At 50.5% G+C, this 20533-nt stretch overlaps 1 protein-coding gene across 3 annotated transcripts in view; it reads left to right on the forward strand.

Annotated features, from left to right (window-relative positions):
- LOC142079164 (endonuclease domain-containing 1 protein-like) overlaps positions 1–20533 on the forward strand; it is a 176940-nt gene that overhangs the window by 132852 nt on the left and 23555 nt on the right. For 2 of the 3 annotated variants that reach the window (XR_012672541.1, XR_012672559.1), the window contains one exon: positions 3149–18610. The exons of the other annotated variant lie outside the window; for it this stretch is intronic. The gene's annotated coding sequence lies outside the window, so the exon portion shown is untranslated. Of the gene's footprint in view, positions 1–3148; positions 18611–20533 lie in introns of those variants that run through there. 3 annotated transcript variants of the gene reach the window in all.

The raw sequence follows: 20533 nt of genomic DNA on the forward strand, positions 1-20533 counted from the left end.
AAGGCATTCATGAATAATTTATAAACCAGCCTTCCCACGGATGAGCGGCAATACCAGAGCATGGCTACATGACATGGTTTGTCACTGTATCGAGATGTTTTCTGGCAATCGTGGAATTTTTATGGTGTCCTTGTTCATAATGGAGTTGTTGCTTAGCTTTTAATTTAAATAGATATGTAAATAGATGTAAATAGATCTGAGGAACCAGATAGTTAAAAACGTTTGGAAAGGGCGAGTGAAAACGCGAAGTACTTGCGTGCTGCGTTCTGAGCGAAGGATATAAATCACCAGCGTCGGAATTAGGCTGCCAGCCCAGAAATGGCATCGGGAGGAATAGTCAAAAGATTAATTTTTAAAACCATGTCAAATCGGAGCAGAGGGAGGAACCCAAGAGATTGAGACCTCATCGCGCTCTACAACTGCCTGAAAGGAGGTTGTAGCGAGGTGGGGGTTGGTCTCTTCTCCCGAGTAACAAGCGATAGGACGAGAGGAAATGGCCTCAAGTTGCGCCAAGGGAGGTTTAGATTGGACATCAGGAGAAATTTCTTTCCTGAAAGAGTGGTCAGGCCTTGGAACAGGCTGCCCAGGGAAGTGGTGGAGTCCCCATCCCTGGAGGTATTTAAAAGAGGTGTAGATGAGGCGCTTAGGGACATGGTGTAGTGGGCATGGTGGTGTTGGGTTGACGGTTGGACTCCGTGATCTTAGAGGTCTTTTCCAACCTTAATGATTCTACGATTCTAGGTTTGAGAACCTGTTCTGTGCTCCATTTTCAATTTTAATACTTTAACACTTAGAATTTCAAAGTCTGAATTGAATCCACTTTTCAGTGTGCCATTTAGCTCTGCAGTCTCTGAAGCCGTGGGACCGGTTGACTTCACTGTCTGATGCTCCTGCATTAGCAAGGGCTGGGAATGCTTAAGTTCACACAAAGGTTTTTTGAATAGGAGTAACTAAAAAAAAAAAAAGGCCAGTTTTCATTTGGTATTGAATCTGCAAAGCTGTTTTCTAAACTAAGTTCGGTTTGCGGTGTCCTTTGAGCCTTCAGAAGTCCCTTGAATAACCTGTCACTGTCTCCTGGGAGGAAAGCCGTGGGATCCCTTAGGGTGCAGGGGTGGGTGGGGAGCGTGGAGGTGCCTACCCTTGGAAGGTGCTAGGACAAGGGGATGGCTGGGAGCTCGTACCACCAGCGAGGTGCTCCTTGGCTTCCCTTTCTCCTCCCGAGCCAGCCCACCAGATGTGAGATGCCGCCTTTGGCCCGGGAAGCAGCAGGAGCTGTGTGGTTTGCTTCAACGGGAGAGGCCGTGGGTGGAGAGAAGCTGGCAGGGATCCCAGAAGCCGTTGCGAAGAGGCTGCTCGCGGGGGAGAGTGAACTCACCACCCACTTCGGATGAAATCATGGAACGGGCAAATTCGAGTAAAGGCTGGTGAGGCGAAGAAGGTGTTAGGTCTAAAAAAAGGGGGACGAGAGAGGAAGGATGCTGGACCAGCGAGGAGGGCAGTTCCTGTGCTGGTGGGTTCAGGGAGGATCTGGTTTTCACAGGAGCGCGCTCTGCTTGTAACAGATAGGAAGCCGGTATAAAGGGAGGAATTTGTCACAGGAAGGTTTGCTTTAGCACTGTAGAAAAGTAGAACTTTGATACATGACCCAATCGATAGAAATTTATTAATATGTGTCTGAATGGAGGAATGATTGCTCCCAGACAAGCTGCTGCTTTCCCAGTCTAACCTCTAACCAAACTGGGACCACAGAAGACGCGTGGAGCAAGGAGAGAGAGACAAGAAAGATCTCCTCTGGAGCTGGCTTGTTTAAAACAGTTTAAAACTTGTTTTAGAAATTTGTAAGGGTTGTTGGCAAAGAGAGGTTGCATTGCCACTTTTCTTACCCAAGAGGTGTGTTACCTTGCTGTTACCAGCTGGATGGGCGCATTGTCTCCACCAGAGGACTACTGGTCCTTACCCTGCAAACCAACAAGGAGAAACTCCAGCATGGTTTCTTGTTGCACTCTGCTCTAAGACTAAACATCAGTGTGAACTCTTAGGATTTTTTTCCCTTACTATTACCTAGTTTGTGATAAAATATGGCACTCATGAGAGCAGCTGTTTAATCCCAATGAGAAGACCTCCAGTGTCAACGTTTTCCACCTGGATTTCTTTCCAAGCCTTCTCACTGCAGTTCATCCCGCATCATATCTGGAGAGCTCGGGCAGGCGGAGAGGAGCAGACGTGGTCCCCGGAGTGCATCACCGTGAGGTTTTGTCCAGTGCACCCACTGAAGACAGCCTGAATCTGCTGGTGGCTTTTGTTAGATGCTTTTTGCTTTTGGAAACACAGTGAAGGACATCACTGTCATGGTCTGGCTTTGAGGAACGGGCTTCTCGGCGCTCCTCTGTCTGCTCCAGCAAGCGAAAAATGATCTGCAAAACTCCTTCCCGTCCGTCAACTCCGGCGGGTGCAAAGTTGTAATCGTTTGAGGAGAGATACAGCCAAAAAAAAAAAAAAAAAAAGAAAAAACATTTCCCTGGCTCATTTTCTTTTCCCAGAAAACCAGATGGATGAATCATTATAACAGCAGCTACGACAAGGGACCAGACAACAGACTGAGCCCAAAGCCCAGCCTAGTCGAGGCAAGATGAAAAACTGTCCAAGGATTTACCAGTCCTCCCTCCCACATGTGTTTAAAGGAGCAAGGCTCCACAAATAGGGCATGCTGCTCTCGTGTGGATTTTAACCTTCCTTTTACATCCTAGCACAGCAGCAAGGCCAGCTATTGCCGAGACCGCGACACAATAAATCCAATAGTACATCAGCAGTGAGGTCCACGTAACGTGATGGTGTGATCGGTGACGATCACCAAAATCTGAAGCTCCTTACGCCAGAGCTGACAGCCTCACTGCTTCGTTTGTGAATACGTGCCAGGCTTTCCTCTGCTAGGGGAGAGAGTTACTTGCAAGATACATAAGCGCGCTCTTAATATAGTAGAGCAGTACGATGCATAAAACACTTCAAAATAACATCAGAAGTGACAAGGCTGAAAAAGCATTTAAAAGTTAGGAGACGCCTGTCTTCAGGCTGCCCACATAACCTCTGTGGGTGCACGCGCTATGGTACAGTCCTTAATTACATGATTGAAAGTTATTTTTTTCGACAGGCCGCTGCCCGGCTCCGTGCACGCGATGGTGGCACTCACTCGGTGAACAGCCATATAGCGGGTTTGTTTTTTCCTTCTTCATGCTCATCTCTGCAGCATCCAAGTGCTTTGACCGAAGCAATTGCTATGATGACATCTTTTCTTCAGGTGAGGCTCTGTTGTAATTTCTGCTTTATAAACGAGGAACCGGAGCACAGAGAAATGAAGGTCAAAGAATCTATTAATTTTGGCTGCCCAATTTGAAGTAGTCCGTGCAGGATATTCAGGATTCTGTTCAAAGCACAGATTCCTCTCATGCCTGCCTTTGTTTTTTTCCACCCCCCTGCTTTGTTTATTGCCCTCTTCCAACTTCTGCCTGTTGGGCACTCAAATTACGATTTTTAAATTCAAATGCTGCTCTTAGGTTTCAAGTGTTTTGATCGCTGGCTGAAAAGCTATAGCTGAACTCCACTCTGCGCAATAAGTGTTCCCTTTTTCTGCAAGGTAAACAAGGAGTCAGGGGAGGTCACCACAGGTAAAAAGCCACAAGTCTGGGAAGGAATAACAGGGCATCATTAAAACCAAAGTATGTGTGAGCGATGTGAAGATCTCTTCACCTCTCCTACCCTCCATGACTTCCACGGACCCCATCACAGAGCGAGGACAGCACAAAGAAGCTGCATCTCTGGTAGAAAAAATTGCTTTTTACCTCCACAATGGACTCAGTACTCGGGCTTGGGTCTGTTGGTGCTTCAGCAGAGGTGGCTATGGAAGAATTGTGTGTAGAGAAGGAGAGACCAAACCCACAGGAGGGACGGGAAGGCAGCGGGAAGCAGGGGTAAGCAGGGCTGCCAGCTGTACCGAGTATCTATTTATTGCGTTGGGAATAGCTTGTACTTGTGGGACATGGTTAAATTCCAGGAAAACCCTGAGGGTGAGGCTACAATGCTCCTCATGAGATGTTACCAAGCCACTGGAGCCCATGGGGACCAGCAGTGCTGAACACTCTGTGCTCTCAGCTGCCCCAAGCACAGCCGTACCCATCCACATAAGGACACGACACATCCCATGCTTCCTCCAAGCAGGAGCTCCCAGAGCATCCACCTCTTATTTCTGCCCACAGAGTCTTCTCTCCAGGCAGGCTTTGGGTGAGCGCGTCCTCTGTCCTACGTCTGGAAATACCCTCTAGCCGTAGGACCTTGTGTATGGCTTTGGCAGAAGAAAGCAATGGGACGGTGATGTCCAAGGCTGGCACCAGGGAGAATTTGTTTGCCTGCGTTAGCCAGTGGCTTGTGAACATGCGAAGGATATATCCCAAGTGTAGGACAGGAGCAGAGAAGATGAGCACGGCACCAGTGAGCTGAGACCTTGGAAGGTCCCTGGGGTGTGGATTTGAGTAGGAGGGAGCTGAGAAGGACCTGGGGGCAGGAGGCATGGTGAGTCACTGCAGAGCAATGCCTGGATGGCTCCGAAGGGGACCTTGCACACATCTGTCCGGCTTTTCCTCCTGCCGCAGGGGATTCCTGCGCTCCTCCTTGCTGCTTCCTTCACCTCAGGAGCTCTGTATCACTGTTGCTGTTGGAAACATCATCATTTCATAAGCAGAAACGCAGGAGAGCTCAGGTCTGCAGAGACAACACAAAAGCAGCTTGAGGACACTCAGAAGCAGGAAAAAACAGTTATTTTAAATCAAACTCGCATAGAAATGTTGGGTCAAAGGGACATCTCAAATCCAGCCTCCCACTCAGAGTAGGACTGTAGCCAGGCCGTCAGCTGTGACTTGGTCTAGCCAAGTCCTAAAATCCCCAAGGGTAGAGGGTGCAGCAGCGCGAGGGGTCTCGTCTCAGGGCAGCGCTACCTTGCAGCGAGAGCCTTTCCTACGTCCAACCGGAGCCTCCCAGGCCCCACTTTGCAGCCGATGCCTTTTGTTACAGTCTGGCACGATGGAGAGGAGTTTGGCTGTGTCTCTGCAACCACCTTTCGTGCATTTGTAGCCAGCTTTTAGCTCACCCGTCAGCCTCCTCGGGACTGCGCAGGCCTTTCTGCTCGCTATTTGCACCCCTTGGTCATAACAAAAGCACAGAAACCCACCGCAGCAGCTCCCTCCTTTCAAACCCTGCTCTGCTCTCCCGAAACCAGGGCAGCAGCCAGAGCATCCGCCGCGCTCTCCAGCCGGTGTGGGCACACCTGCGGGGGTGAGTCACCCCGCCACGAGCATCTCCCGTGGGACTCGGCCCCATCTCTCGTGCTGGTGGCTTTCTGCGCACGTGGAGGAGCCCAGGCGGCAGCTTCCACCACTCTCCAGACCAGACACCTCCAGACCACTGAATTGGGGTGAGATGAAGCCCGGAGCAGGCAGCCGGAACCCTCAGGCCCATCCAGGACAGAGCATCCAGAGCATCACGCCAGGGGAAGGAGTTGGAAACACCACTCATGTTGTTCCTCTTTCTAGAAACCATCCTACGTCCCAATTCACTCACAGGCAGTTTTGCAGGGGTACATCTGATTTCGGGCAGTCTCCAGGTTCAACTCACTGGCGTATTTGTGGCCAAGCAGTGACAGACCACAAGTAACTTCCCGCTGTTGTCCCGGTGGTGACACCACACGTAGCATAAAATCCCCAGTATCACTGTGACCTTTCTTTTTTTGACCAAGTTTGGTGCCAGCTTAATAAGATCTGTGAAGCGTCAGGATGAAAAATGAGTATGAAGCTGTAAATCGGCAGCAACAACTTCACAGTCATCGCCATCGACACTGGGGAGAAGAGATGTCTGGAAGGAGAGGTAACGGGGAGTTCATTGGTGGTCCTTCGTCTGACCCCTTTCTCCATGCTTCATGCTAGCGATGTAATTATTGCTTATTATTTTTTCCACTTTTAATTTCACAACGAATATGAAGAGGGTGAGCCCAGATGCAAATAAGAACCGAGGCACTTTTGCAGGGACCCCAGGGGAGACTCTGACCACCCCACCGCCAGCACTGAGTCACCCCCAGCCTCCCCGGAGCCCCGTGCAGGGGCCAGGAGGGCACGGAGGGGTGACAAGGCAGAGCTGCCTATTAAAAAAAGGCCCCGGTTTCTTGGTTTGGCAATGATAGAAAAATAAAAGTTAATGCTGCAACCTAGTGGAGAAAAACCAGCCGTGCAGATTTACGGCAGAGCTAATTCAGGCTTGGGGAAAGCAGAAGGTGATGTAATTTGTGCCTTGGAGACCGGACCGCAGCAAGCAGAGGTGGTGCAGCTTGTTTTTACGGGATCAGGGATCTGAAAGTGTATTCTGTAACATATTCAGGTTTTTAGAAGGTGCTAATGATATTCTCATGAAAAGGCTGTAAACATCCCCGTGGCCCACGTTAAACCTAGCACTGCAGAAAACTGCAAACGGGGTGCAAAAGGGTCTGCTGCTAGCAGCGTGGGATCGGATCGGTGCTCCCAGCTATTTCATACGGCCCCAGAAGGAACTGGAGTCACAGCAGAGCCTGGGTGAAATGGGGGGAAAAAAATTCCTTGGTGTGGGTGAGATGAATTGCCTGGTGCCTGCAGCTGTGTAAACCTGAGCTTTGCAGGGCTGCAAAACTGATGCGGTGGCATAGTCTGGGACTAGCTCTGAGTTGGAGTATGTGGACCTGGGAAGCAGAAAATCCCCAAAATACTTAAGAGTTTGGATCAATAATCATCCAAAAGGGAGACCCAAGCACCCCACAAGCTAAGGGCAAGTGAGTGCCAGGCGGAGTGGGGAGAGGGTATTGTGAGAGGCACAGGGATGCTGTGCCCAGGTTTGGGGTCCACACTGCAAAAAGGAGGCTGGAAAATGGGAAGGATTTCAAAGGAGCACCCTGAGATTGAGGAAAAGATGGAAAACCATCCCTCGGAGGGGTGAAGTTGAGCTCAGTGTGGTACCCAAGTGAGGAGGGTCGATCTCTGCCCACCACCACCGAGTTCCATGTCCAAGTCCCTCCAGAGACCCCAGTCCTGGGCTTGGCTCCTATGGGTGGGTGGCCCGGAGAACACCCAGTGACTAAACCCCTCTCCTGAGACCCTGCATGAGTTTGCACATCCAGGAAAGTTTGGCACAGGGGGGATCAGGCTTCAGGAGCTCCCCAGCACTGCCCGGGGCATGGCCATCTGCCTGGCCAGCATCACCCTCGTGCTGAGGGCATCTACAGAACCGAGATGCCTCTGGGATTAAGTAACAGCTGAGCTGGGGATTTACAGAGCCACACTTTGGTTTTAGGTGCTGCAGTTGGCATCAAGCTGCCGAAATCCCCCCCACATCTCCATGGCTGCACTGGTTTCACCGACGCTCAGACAGCAGTTGCTTTGGATCTAGCGGGGTCTTGAGCCCGATGGTCAAAGCCACCCAGGAGAATTTGTGCGCGCAGTGACAGGTCTGTTAAATCATGGCTACTGACTTTTATCCCTTCTGAACCCGGAGGAGACAAGGGAGGGAATAAAAATGGAAAGGGAGGATACTGAGGGCTAACCCGTGGGTGAACACTTGCAGATGGGCTTGAACCCACTGTTCTGTGTGCCCAGCCTGGATCGGGGAACCGGTGGCAGCCCTTAAACGTGGTACCCAGAGGCTGGAGGCACCTGGCCCCGAAGCCCTGCTCACCCCACTTGTCCACCCTCCAGATTTTTGCTGTGCAAAACCTCCTCGACATTGCTGCTGTCCTCTGGCTTGTGTTAATCATCGGTGGGGCACACTCGGGTCATTAAAAAATAGCTGAGCATCGCACGGAGGAGAAAGCAGGGAAGGAGGATGAAGGAGTACGGTCAGGAGTAGCAGCAGGAGAAAAAGGAGGAGGAGGAGAGACGCGGCGCTGGGAGAGCAGAGAGGAACACGCCAGCTCGAGGCAGCTGCGAGGAGCCTGACAGCTGGAAGCCAAAAATAGACCTCAACGGTGAATCAATTTGCTTTAGGAATGGGTAAATTGAGGGAAGCAGTAACAAAGGGGAGAGGACAGGGCAGCCGATGAACTGAATATGCAGGAAAATCCACAGAGCAGTGAATCACCTCCCTGAAAAGCCCCTTTTCCCGAAACAAGGCGGTGATGAAGCAGAAAATTAAGTGGAGACAGAAACAATCAATTATGTGCGAAGGGAAGTTGTCTCCTGCTGAATAAACATGCAGGAGTGGCCGATCAAAAGGCAGGGAGTCAATCTGAGCAAGCAGATAAATCACTGGCGAGCAAGCCGTGGCGGTGGGGCCCAGCTACGAGATTCATGAATGTGTGCACCGAGCAAAGGTGCTGCAGGGCTGCCATGGGGACATGGAGCTTCTGGAGATGCTCCCTCCGGATCTGGGTGTCTGTCCCCGAGCGATGGGAGGACAAGGAGCTTCAGGCAAGGAAAAGTGAGCTGCAAATGTTGAGTTGCCAGGGGCAGAGGAGGTGATGTTGGGCGCTGCCGTGTGATGGGTGGTGGGTCACGGGGACCAGGATACAAAGCCCCCTAAGCTCCAGAAAACATTTTTGGGGGATGGGGTGAGGCATGCTTGGAGCATCACAGAGCCAATAGACATTGGGATCATGGTTTGGATCGTGGAAGAACCTTGGAGGATGGTTAAAATTTAATAGAAAGTACATTCAAAGAGGAGCAGTCTAGATGTTACGGCTGTGAATATAAAATGTAAAGCGATGGGGAGAGACTAGAATAAGTGTGGAGAGAAAGAGGTTTCTTGAGGAAAATGCTTTGTGCACAGAAGCTTTGGGGTAAAAAAATCTACAAAGAGACCTTGCAGAGATTGTGTCTTGCAGAAAGGACGGAAGAGAGCTGTTTGTTATTAGGACATGGCTGCTTTTGGCCACCATAGGACAGATCCTACCTAGAGAAGCCAAAAGAGCTTCTCATGATTTAGAAATTAGTTTTGGGTGTTTTACCAAAAGAGAAGGAATTGGGAAATGCTTCCTCCCAGCTGAGTGCTCCAGCCACTAGACTGGAGTCCAGCTCTGCCCCTGCTTCATCCTAACCCATCTTCTCATAGCTACTCTACGACGCTGTTTTAGGAGAAGGACTATGGGCATAAATGGTTGAAGGACTTTGTATGGGAGGTGGGTGGTCATATGTACATGTGAGGGGGTCACATCTCCCACGAACCGTCCCCCGTGCAGCTCCTCTCATAATCAACGTTTCCCAGCTCACCCTCCCCAAGGGACACGAGCATCCCATCACGATGCTGGCCGAGAGACTCTGCATGAGCAGGCACGGGCAGAGGGCGTGGACAGAGAAATGAAGATTGTTCGTGTGGACACAGAATCCTTCATGCCAAGCACTACACAACTCAATGGGGATGGTGCTGCTCCCACCCCCCATCCTTGGGACATGCAATGAGGGCTCCAAGCCATGTCTCCACAGGCCAAAGGGAAGAGCAGTCATCTCTGCAGATGGAGGAGCTGTGCCGCAGCCTTCGCTTCTGCTGATGTGAGGCCATGTTGTCACTAGAGGGAAGCAGAACCATGTGCACGGAGCTGGTCTGGCACTGCTGGCATCACCAGAGCTCCTCTGGGCCGGCAGCGTGGGGACAGTGGTCAGAAGCACTCACCCAGAGCATCTTTGACTGCTGGAGAAAGGGGACATCTTCTTCACCTTGGGCTGGGCAGAGCTCCAGCAAAGGGGGGTGGATGAAAGCCACAGGGAAAGGGAGCAGCTGAGGTGATGCTGGGCCACATCGGCCAGTTGTTGCACTTCAGGGGCACGTCTGGGTCCCGTGTCCGCTCTCTGCAGTGCCTCTCACTGCTGGTGAGCTGGCAGTGGGGGCTGAGGTGGGGTTCAAGGACACCCCATAGCGCAGGATCATGGCCAACAGGGTTGGCTGGGGACTTTGAGCGCCATTGGCTCTGCAGAGGAGATGCGCAATGCTCCTGGGGACAACGTGCTCATCAGGCGGAGCATCACCCTGCCACCACCCTGCCCGGAGCATAACCCTCCTGGGATGGATTAACCGGAGGGACTGGGTGTCTGAGGACAAGGGTAGGGGGCAGGGGAGGCATGAGGTGGCAGGAAGGGGACAGGGTCCCGAATTGCCCTTGGGGGGATGGCCGTGGTGTCTGTGCTCAGCGTCGGTGGTGCTGCCAGTCGGTGCACCCCGGGGAACGTGCAGGACATGCTCATGGAGACCGCACCACCCACGGAGGAGACTGGTCTCCAAACCAGCTGCTCTGGGACCTGGAGATTTTCTACTCTCCGAAGACGAGCAACCAAAAAAAGTCATTTCCCCCTTCAGCCCTGGAGATGTGGAGGATTCACCTCCTCCTCCTGTGTACTGGGCTTGTCTCCACTTACGCCCTGAGCTCCCCCATGGGGCTGGCTTGGCCACAGCCCACCTTTAAGCCCATCCACATCTCTGGGGAAGGCTCCCCTCGAGTGTTCGTCAGCTGCAGATCAAGATAATTTCCCGTCATGTTTGGAAATAAATGCATCCTGCAGATTTCTCTCGTCGTCTACTGCTTCTGAGAGGTTTTTGACACAAAATCAACCTATTCACCAGCAGCTGCCAGGAGTTTAGTTCAATAACAAATCTTGCCGCCGGAGCTCTGCCTGTGTCAGTACAAGCCTCAATCATTGCAGATCTCCCATAGCAGGTCATGCGGCTGGGAAATGCCAGGGCTTGCTGCTTTGGCCAGCGTGAGACTATAGCTCTCTGCCAACCTGACGGAACAGAGGTGAATTTGCTGTTTTTCTCAATCCCATCTCTCCTGCGGAGAAATTTCAGGGCATTTTGTTAGCTAGACCATGACAGAGGAGCTCGGTCACGGGAAATTGCAATGATCCCTTTGCAGGAGACAGGGCAGAAGGATGCACGGGGGTGCACCTTCTGGGGGAAGGCAGGACGTCAGCAGAAGACACAAGATGACCATCAATATTAGCTTGGATGATCAGAAATTACGTTTTTCAGATGACGGAAGGAGCACAGCAGCCATTGCCCAGGGCTGTGTAAGCCGTGGGGCAAGTGCAGCCGTGGATCCATCTTGAGGGCATCTCCGTGGGGAGCTACCAGCAAGATCTTTCCCATGCACCGTTCCCATGCTGTTAGGTTAAATACTCAACGGAAACCTTATAATGACAGAAACCTTAATTCTGTCATGCTGTGAAATAAATAATTGTGGTTTGGGGTTTTATACCTCCAGATCTTTCTCTTGCTGGTTAGCGTCGGAGCCACGCTGCTAGTGCTTGCTCAGCTCGTTATTAGGTGCAAAAGTGAAGTGGAGCCGTGCAGCGCCGGGGTCGAGGGCTTGGTGGTTATTTGTTGGGCTAAAGGTGGTGGTGCCACGGGTGGGGAGAGCTGGGAGTCGGCCCAGGCTCTTTTAGCGTGGGTGATGAATTTGCGTCGGACAGAGACACCCAAACTGGTCCTTTCTGGTGGCCCTTTCAAATGTGTGGCCAAAGTAGAGATAATGAGGAGAGCAACTAAGCTACGCGCATGGAGGGGAAAGAGCATCACCAGCAAGGGGGTGCGATAGCAGGTTCATGGTACGTAAAACATCATCACAATGAGGAAATAGGGTTGGTTGTTTGCTATTAAAAGCTATTTTGGAAACAGGAGACAAAATATTAGCTGTTGCTAGATCTTTAGCTCAACAGCTAAAAATTATTGCCAGCAGTAGTAGATTGGGTGAGGAAGGAAGGGACATCTAGGTAAAATGACTCGCCCAGGAGGACAGAGAAGAGACAAAAAAATAACTGCAAGAAAAAAATGGTGTTGTATTTTGTTTCTGAGAAGTGGAGGTCCCTGTAACTCTGCAGGGTGGTATTGTCCACTGGAGCAGCAGCAGCGGGCCAATGACAGGCACAAAAAAGGATGCGATATTGCGATGGCTCCAATGGTGACTGTAAAGCAAAGAACAAGAAAAGCTAATGAAGGCCTTGTTTTTAAAAGGAGCTTCCTTTTCTCCCCATTAGTGAGAACTTCCTGCAGCAAAAACAAGTGCAGCTGCTATTTTTGTCAAAAAGAGGCGTCTGAACACTTTTGCTCTTTGAGAACGAGCAGGTCGAAAACTGTCCCTGCGGTGCTGTGCTGTACCGACAAACTGCTCTTCAGAGGGGCACATCGCAAGGGCTGCTTCACCCTGGCTAACGGACCCGAGTCACCAGTCACCAAACCCTTGAAGTCTCTTGGTCCCCGTGCTGAGAAACCCATGGGGCCTGGGACAGCAGGCAGGACTGCTGTTGGAAAGACTCGGGCTCTTCTGGTTGCTACCAAAGAAGGTTTAAGAACACAAATGTTGGTCAGAGAACGCCCTTGCTTTTTGTTCCAACGTAAGAGCCCTCTTGGTCCACCTCAGTATGGGAAGGGTTGGCTGCAGGTAACGGGAGGGACAAAGATCTGCTAAACAGGTAGCTCCATGCCTCACTAAATTCAGGAGAGGCCACGTGGGTGTGATTTAACTGCCTATATACAGGTGTCTCGTGCCATTTTAGATGTCTCTGGTCTCCCATCTACCAGTAGAGAAGGGCACGAGCTTCCATACAACCTGTGTTGTATCTTCTGGGCTTGTGTGGACTTCTCAGATGTCCTGAGGCACCTCGGGTAACTTCAGACACCTGCGTGTGGTCAGCTGTGCCCTTGTGTTTTGCCAGCTGAATCACATCCACTGACCAGATCTTCTCTGGCCGTGGTGGGAACTCAGACACTTGGCTCACATGGAGACACCTACATACGGACACACAGTGGGTTTTAATCTCCAGCTGAGCCCCAATCTTAATACCTTTATTCACAAGGAAAGGCGTTTTCTTTCAGACATCCAACCTTCTCATTCCTGCACCTCCACCTCCTTTGCTCCAGTATAGACGTTTTCCTTTCCCGTTTTCCGTCCTCTTCTCCTTGAAGTCCATGTACCATGTGGATGATGGTGATGTTTGCAGAAGCCAAATCACAAAAAAAAACCATCCTCCTGGTTCCCACAGTAGCTCAATAACTGTGGTCCTTCCTCTGGCAGCACTCCCAAAGGGGAGTCCTCTCAGGTGGGGACCCTGCCCCATGAAGTTCCCCTTGGGGCGTGTAGAAGGAACCACAGGAGCATTCATCTTTGGTGCTAGCATTATAACATGGCACTCAGACACCACATATGAAGTCCATGGATTTTGACTAGACAGGGGAAAGTCAGTTTTGAGATTCATCTTTGTGCACCAAGCAAAAAAAACCCCAAACCAATTAAGCCCCAGCAAAGGAGATGTTTCTGTGGCCTGTGACACCATAAATGGTTAAATGCAACATGTTTGAGGCATGTTCTGCTGATCCCAAAAGGAAAGAACATCTTCAACCCCCGATCTGACATGAGGTCTGACCCCACGCCTGGCCCTGACCTTATTTAAAACTGCCCTGCAAAACGGGCAGTTAGAGGGAGAATTACCTGCAAATATGCCAGACCACTGGTTATCCAACGTTAGCTCTCCCAGTACCTCTCAGACTCAGCTGGTGGGCAGCATTTGATCCCATCAACAGCAACCCTCCAGCTCTTGGAGATTCTTCTGCATTTATATTCTATGGCCAGAAGAATCATGAACCAAAACCACCTCATCTTCACCTGCTTTACTCCCACCTGTGCTCACCCCATGCAGCTTTCTCCAGGTTCTGTAGAGCAGATGTTTCAAGAGCTGGATGGGAAGAGATCAGAACAAGGAATGTATGCCCAGATATTTTTTTCCAAGTGCCTGGAAACCTTCACCAGCAGGAGAGCAGAGACGCAGGCAGGAAGGGAAGGGGAGGAAGAGGAGCTGGAGAAGAAACAAACAAGCTTTAAACCAAGGCCTAGAAAGAGCAAATTGGTGCTTATGGTTCCTACCAAATCTTGAAGTCCACACAGTGGAAGTGAATGCCATATAATGCCATGACAACAGATACCTCCTGCACCCCAGCTGGCTTCACGTCTCCCTGCAGCTGGAGCTCTCGGTAAAAGTTAAACCAACCTGTAATTGGTCCTAAAAGCCAGGTAGACCAGCTCCCTCACTGTGCACTGGCCGTGTCACTGGCCACCTATTCCTTCCAAGGTTATGGACCCTGGGTCAGGCCAGCAGATTTGGTAGGGACAGCTTTTCCATTGGCTTGAATTTAGCCCAGGGACAGAGCACAGCATTTGGGTGTTAACGTGCCCTCTGCACCCACGAGCTGTGCCCTGGGACTTTTTCTCTGCTTTTATGTCGCCTCTGGAGCTGGTCCCCTGTGGCATTACCCCAGGAACGATGAACCATCTGAAGATGGTTCATTGAGGGGTTGGACCAGATGACCTCCAACCTCAACCGTTCTGTGAGATTAAGAGACACAGGTTCACTTGCTGTCTCCTTCAGTTCCTACATCGACTCTGGATTTGCCACTCGTCTGCTACAGTAGCTCATCTCGTTTAGTTGGCTGTTTTCTTTTTTTTTTAACAAGGTTTCTGGGCTCCCATTAGCAGCAGAACTAAACATCCTGCCTTCACATGTTCAGCTCCACTGTTTTGTTTTGTTGCTGGGACCCCAACTTGCAGCAGCAGCTCTGAATTGAATTGCGAGCGCACTTCAATCCAAGCAATGAAATGTAAATGAGGTTCGTTTTACAGACAGCTGTAAGAGCTGGCTGCAGGAATGCCTTTTTTTTTTTTTCCCTCTGCTGTTTGTCAGGATGCATGGGTCTTGTTCCTACCCTTGTCTCCTGTTATCCAGGGCTGAGCAGGAGGATCTTGCAAGGGTAAGAAGCTATGAAAATTCAGGCAGGACTGTGTTGATTGACCTAGTACTAGACAGCTCCACTTGGACACCAAATCTGCTCAGAAATCATTTTTACATGGGTGAAAAAGCAAGGAAAATTAGTTCAATGGGTCATTTTTCAGGTGAAGAGCTGCAGTTGATGCTCTTTCATGCTTGTTTGTGCTGTTAACTGCAGTTAAGGTCCTTTGGATTTAACACATACCTTATAGCCTGGCAGAAACCTACAGACACCCATGCCCATGGACGATCATGGACAACCATACCCAGATCCAGCCCTGGCCCCAGCACCCCCAGGCATCCCTTGGTACCTCCAGAGACCTTTGTGGGGACCAAAGGGATGCAGTGATGAGAACGCTGCAGCCTGCCTGGGACAAAACTCAAGGGCAGGCATCCGACCAGACCTTCCTCTCTGCCAGGTCCTCGTTAAAAGAAGTGAAGGGTATTTCTGGCCAGAGAGGTGTTTGGAGGGGAGATACCCTTTGGGGTTTGCCAGTGAACCTAGCTGGTGAGTTGCTGTAGGTATTGCATGGGTTTGCCCATCACCAGCACTGCTGCAGGAGAAAGCTGCTACCAGGGAACGATGGAAAACAACGCTCGGCATGCCGGGTGTGCTGCAGGGCTAACACATGCCTGCCAGTTCATCTTCCATCTCCAGGAAATAAGGCTTTTTATCTGCTCCCCCCGGATCTCCCCACAGTGCCCACAGGGCTTCATCCACCCCACGCCTTAATAAAATCGAGCGCTGCTTCTTTCTCCCTCTGATGGTGTCCCCTCAAAGGGGCAGAACTGCAGTGAGGTTCCTCCCAAGAGGGATTAGGGATTTGGAGCAGCCTGGCAGAGCACCCTCCTGCCCTCACCCCACACCAGGCAGGGCTCTGCGAAGTAGGAGGTGGCCGGGCACGATGCCCGGGAGCTGCTCGCTCAGTGCCAGCGCTGGGCAGATCAGAACAGCGTACTGAGGCAGCGTGCTGCTCCCATCCCCTGACGGCACCGGAGCGTCTGTTTAAAAGGAGAATTTGCTGTTCTTTTGCACTCAGGGGTAAGAAATGGTCGTGTGACCTTCTCAGCTTCTGCTTTTCACTTTCCGATCGTCAGAGTCCGTGCTGATGACCCCACATGCTCCCAGTCAGAAAGTTTCCCATGCATGACTAAAGCTCTTTCTAGCTCAGAAAACAGGGGAGGAAAAACTTCCCTCTGCTTCCCATCCACGGCCGATATTTGCTCTTGGGACTTGTGTTGGCCATCGAACATCAACAAGAATTCAAGTATTCAGTGTCCGAATCCTTCTGAGGCGATGCTGCAGGGACAGCGTGTTTGACAAATACCACCTATCGAAAGTCACCCCCTTCCCGTGTGCAGAGTGACGAGCAAGCCCAGCTATCACAGAACTTTGTAACAGCCTTCAGTGAGCAACTCCATGCTTGTAGGACGTTAGTCATGTCTTTCTGTTTTGCACGGAAACATAGCTCTCCTTTTACCGTGCAAAAATCCTCTGAAAATTCCCTCGGGTGCCGAGTTGCAACGCGGTGTCGTGTCAGTCAGTCAGCGACCCCGTCTCCGTTACGGTGCTGTAATAACTGGAGGTGGTTGACTTTGTAGTCTACTTTGGGAATAACTGGGGTAAGAGAGATTTAGGGGATTGAATTACAAACCCCTCCTCCTCCCTGGACAGGCCCTGGTTGTGCGGGCTCCCACTGTGAAAAGGCACTTGGAGCTGCTGGTGGAGCTTTGAGGACAATTTCTAGGCACATCTGCAGAAAATGAATGGCTCCAAGGCCATGCCCTGTCATCCTCCACCCTGGGCAAGGTGTAGGCTGTGTGGAGAGGAGCTTCCTTTCCTCAAAAAGACGTGCACAGGCAGTGTCTGTCTCCTGGAAAGAAGAAGAGAGAATAAGCCCTCCTTCCCCTTTAGGCTTTCCAGGAATCAGAAAAGAAACGAGTCCCTTTCTTCTGCCCCCACCCCAGAAGTGGGGGATCAGCAGCCTGAATCCCCATGCCTGGGGCAGCTGGGAAAATCCTCCCAGCAGCAGCAGATCAGCCCCAGTCACTCGAGTAACTCTGGGCCACCCCCTGTAAGATGACTTACACCCTCTTCCCAGCAAGTGGTTTGCAACCATACGTTTCCCCCACCCCTGTATGAGAAACCACCTAAGACAGATGCAGTAGTTTCCCTTTCACACGCTCCAGCCCCTGCAGAGCTTTGTGGGTTCCCTCCCTTCTGCTCCTCCGTGAGGTTTTGGTCTTCAAATCTCAGCATCTTCTGAACCTCACCTCCATCATGCATGTGCTCACCCCTGCCCCAGGGAGCTTTAATCACCATGGGGTGAGGACACCCAGGACTGGAGGTGTCCAGCGAGCGCTGCTGTCCAGGAACTGCCACTTCTTGCAACCTCTCTGGGTTTGAATGCCAAATATTAGCAAGAATGCACGAGTCTGGTTGCACTCAAACCTGCAGTGTGTCCTACAACAGTATGTTGCCCGTTACCCAAGTGGGGTCATAGATAATTCAGGGAATATAGAGGTTGTGTGCCATCTTGCCTGGACACCCAAGCTGTGAGCTTGCCTTCATTTTAATCCGTCCTTTCACCATTGCCATTGTTCAATACTTTCAAGTGTAGGGGGGGAAATAAGTGTTGGCCCACACCTATCTCCTGTGCGCTGGAGGAAAGCTTTCTCTACCGGTGGCTGGGTCTTTGGGACCCTGCTTTCATTCACAGCACCCATCCTTGTCTCCTTCTCCAAAACCTCCTTCCTGAAGGTCTTCCCTGTGGTTCTTGTACCACTTATGTTGCTCTTCTTCTTCCTCAAAACATTGACAAAGTGCAACCACTTCCCGATCTTCTTCCTCAATAGTTGTCCCAAAACTGCAGCTGTCCTTTTCCATTCGAGCCCTCCTTGAACTTTTGTCCTTTGTCTTTCTCATTGCCCCCTTTCATTTAAATGAATTGAAATTGAAACAAGTACCCAGGGAGGGGTTAGAAATTAGTGCAGTTAAAAGTCTCTTGACTTTTTGGGACTGGGCTCACTCCAGGAAAGCTGGAGCCCAAATCTGCTTACGCTGGCCCACCACAAAGAGGGGCATGCATTGGTCTGCTTGTCCCATAGACCTTCCACCTCTGGAAGAATGAATGCTGAGGCTCAAAGGAGAATAAAGTGTGAATAAATTCTGCTGGTCTGTCAAGGTAACTGATTCAGGTTCATGAACTACTCATAAATTGGATGTCACCTGAAGTGCTGCATTGCTCCCACGAGGTCTGTGTTGAAGGGGGTCATTTCTGGCAGGACAGACAGCTGGATGGGAGAGGAATAACATCTGGGGTTCTGACATGGGGACAAGTCAAACCCCTAAACACAGCCCTGAAAGTCAGCTGGGAAACGTAGTGAATGACCCAGGCTGAAGACCAAGGACGACCCACAGCGCCCGTGACCTTGGCTCTGCCCAGCGAGAAATGGGGCTCAGAGGTACAGCCTGTGTTGGATGTCCTGTTCGGGGGAAAGCCAAAAATCACTTAGATTGCACTAAAGATTTTGTTTGGAGAGAAGAGACTTCATTTCGCTTCCACCTTACAGTACAAAGCTATGCCTGGTAGGAAGCAGGGGGTCTGGTACTTAAAAAATTGCTGTTGACACAAGGAAGAGGTGAGAGCAGAGAGGACCGCAAGTACCAGGAGAATAAATACCATGCAGCTAATGATGGTTTTGAACTTTCTGAAACTGTGGACGATCTGTTTGATTACATCACAGCTATCTGCCTATCATGTATCTGACGAATACATATCATGTAGAAGCATCTCTATATTCTCTGCTATATATAGTATATGAATAAATATATTTATATTGATAGTATATCTAATATATGAGTAAACATGTGGTGAGGTTAAAGACAGTGGAACTGAAGCCAAGGTTGTAGGGGGCTGGGGCAGGGATGGAGGAAGGGAGGAGGACAGCGCTGTGAAGTCCAGGGGAGCCAGGAGGAGAAGAGAGGCAGAATAGGAAGATTCAAAGGGAAGAACAGGCTGGATGGGGACCAGGGAGGATTTTATAGACAGATGAAGGTTTGTGTCTCATGTTGCTCCTGTGGCTCCCAGGCTTTCTGCAGAGCCTCAAACTCAGATGAAGATGAGGATGGAGGCTCTCTTCCTCTCTCCTCTCTAGTGCCGCTCCGGCGCGTCACTGGGCGATGTTGAGCTGGGCTCAGGTGCAGATGACACAAGTGTCCAGATTCCCACATCCTAGCGCCTAAAGTCCCCCAGGTACCTCCTGCCTTGTGATGGTCAGGAAACTGCTACGAGTTTGGCTCTTGGATTGTGACTCCCTTTTCAGGCTGTATTTTGACTGTAAGTGTGGCCACTTCAACACAGAGCTACTGAATTAGGTGGTTTGACTGCTGACAGCTGCCTAAAAATGGCCAGCCCCCTTTGGTTGGATCCCGTTTATTTTCCTCTCGCCCTCTGCCACAAGAGGAACCCACTGGAGGCCTCTGAAATATAAGGATAGCTTTCCCAGAAACTGTCTCCAGCTGAGACCTCTGCTACCTCCAGTAATGGGTGCATCTTTTTTAGGTGTCCTAGTCAAATTTTGATGACACTTGAATCGGTGATTGAAGATGAGGACTTTAACAGGAGGCACCTACCCACAAATGGGAGTGTCTTACTCATCCACCATGGTCTACAGTCTTTCGTGTTCAAAGAAAAGATATCTGAAAGTGGCACCAGGGACTGGTGTCTCTGGCAGATCCAGACAGCTAAAACACTGGGTAAAATGGAAGAATAAAGGAGCTCTGACTCAGAACTGTCCTTCGCTGCTGAGCCTTCCCCAGAGGGCTCAGGGACAGCAAAAAATGTCTTCTGCTGTTGGGAGAGTTGCAACCGAGCTGAAGGACTTCAGGGAAGACTTGTCTTCATTTCCCTCAGCTAAAGACCAGATCTACAGGGACGCGATGGCAGCCGCAAAGACATGAAGCTGAAAGAAACTGGCAGGGATTAATCGTGCCCTTTTTAACATTTTGGAAGGATGTTGGTCAGAAACGTATCAGATGTTGTTTAATCAGGCAGTTGTGGAGTCTTTCACACCTTCAGGGCACATTTTCAATAGTTACTAATTTTCAGGGTAACTGAGCAAGATTCAGTTTCATGACTTAGTGGTGGGAGGAAAACATCTCCAAAAAACTGAGTCATTTGATCTCAGGCACAGAGTACATCAACAGCAAACTCAAGCACAGTCGTAAGATTAGAGACATGCGGCTGACCTCAAAGGTCACCCCATGCGTTTCCCAACCAAACTCCAGAAATAATTATGCTTGTGGTTTACTTGAAGGACATCACATAATAGAGACCTCACTACCTTCCTAGAGAGTCTGTTCCAGTACCCGGAAAGTTAGAGAAACCTTCCTAATGTCTAACCCAAACTGCACTGAGTCTTGCTTAGTTTAATCCACGGTTGTCTCATCCAGCATGGGCAAGGAGGGCAGAAACCACGTGCACACCTGAAGGCTGCCGCTCAGCCCCCCCCGAGTTTCCTTTTAAAAAGTAATACATTTTTTCAGTTGTTCATCACGAGTTGTGTTTTTCAGAACAGAGATCTCTCACCTCTGGATTCCTCCTGGCTGACTCATTTTATTGACGTGAGGTGCCCAAAATTCGGTCTGCCACTCTAGCTGGGGCCTTACTGGTGTTGATGTTGGGGATGGCATTTGAATCTTTGAGGAAGCTCATGCCATCGTA

This window comes from Calonectris borealis, chromosome 1, assembly GCF_964195595.1.
Source record: "Calonectris borealis chromosome 1, bCalBor7.hap1.2, whole genome shotgun sequence".
Classification (NCBI taxonomy): Eukaryota; Metazoa; Chordata; class Aves; order Procellariiformes; family Procellariidae; genus Calonectris; species Calonectris borealis.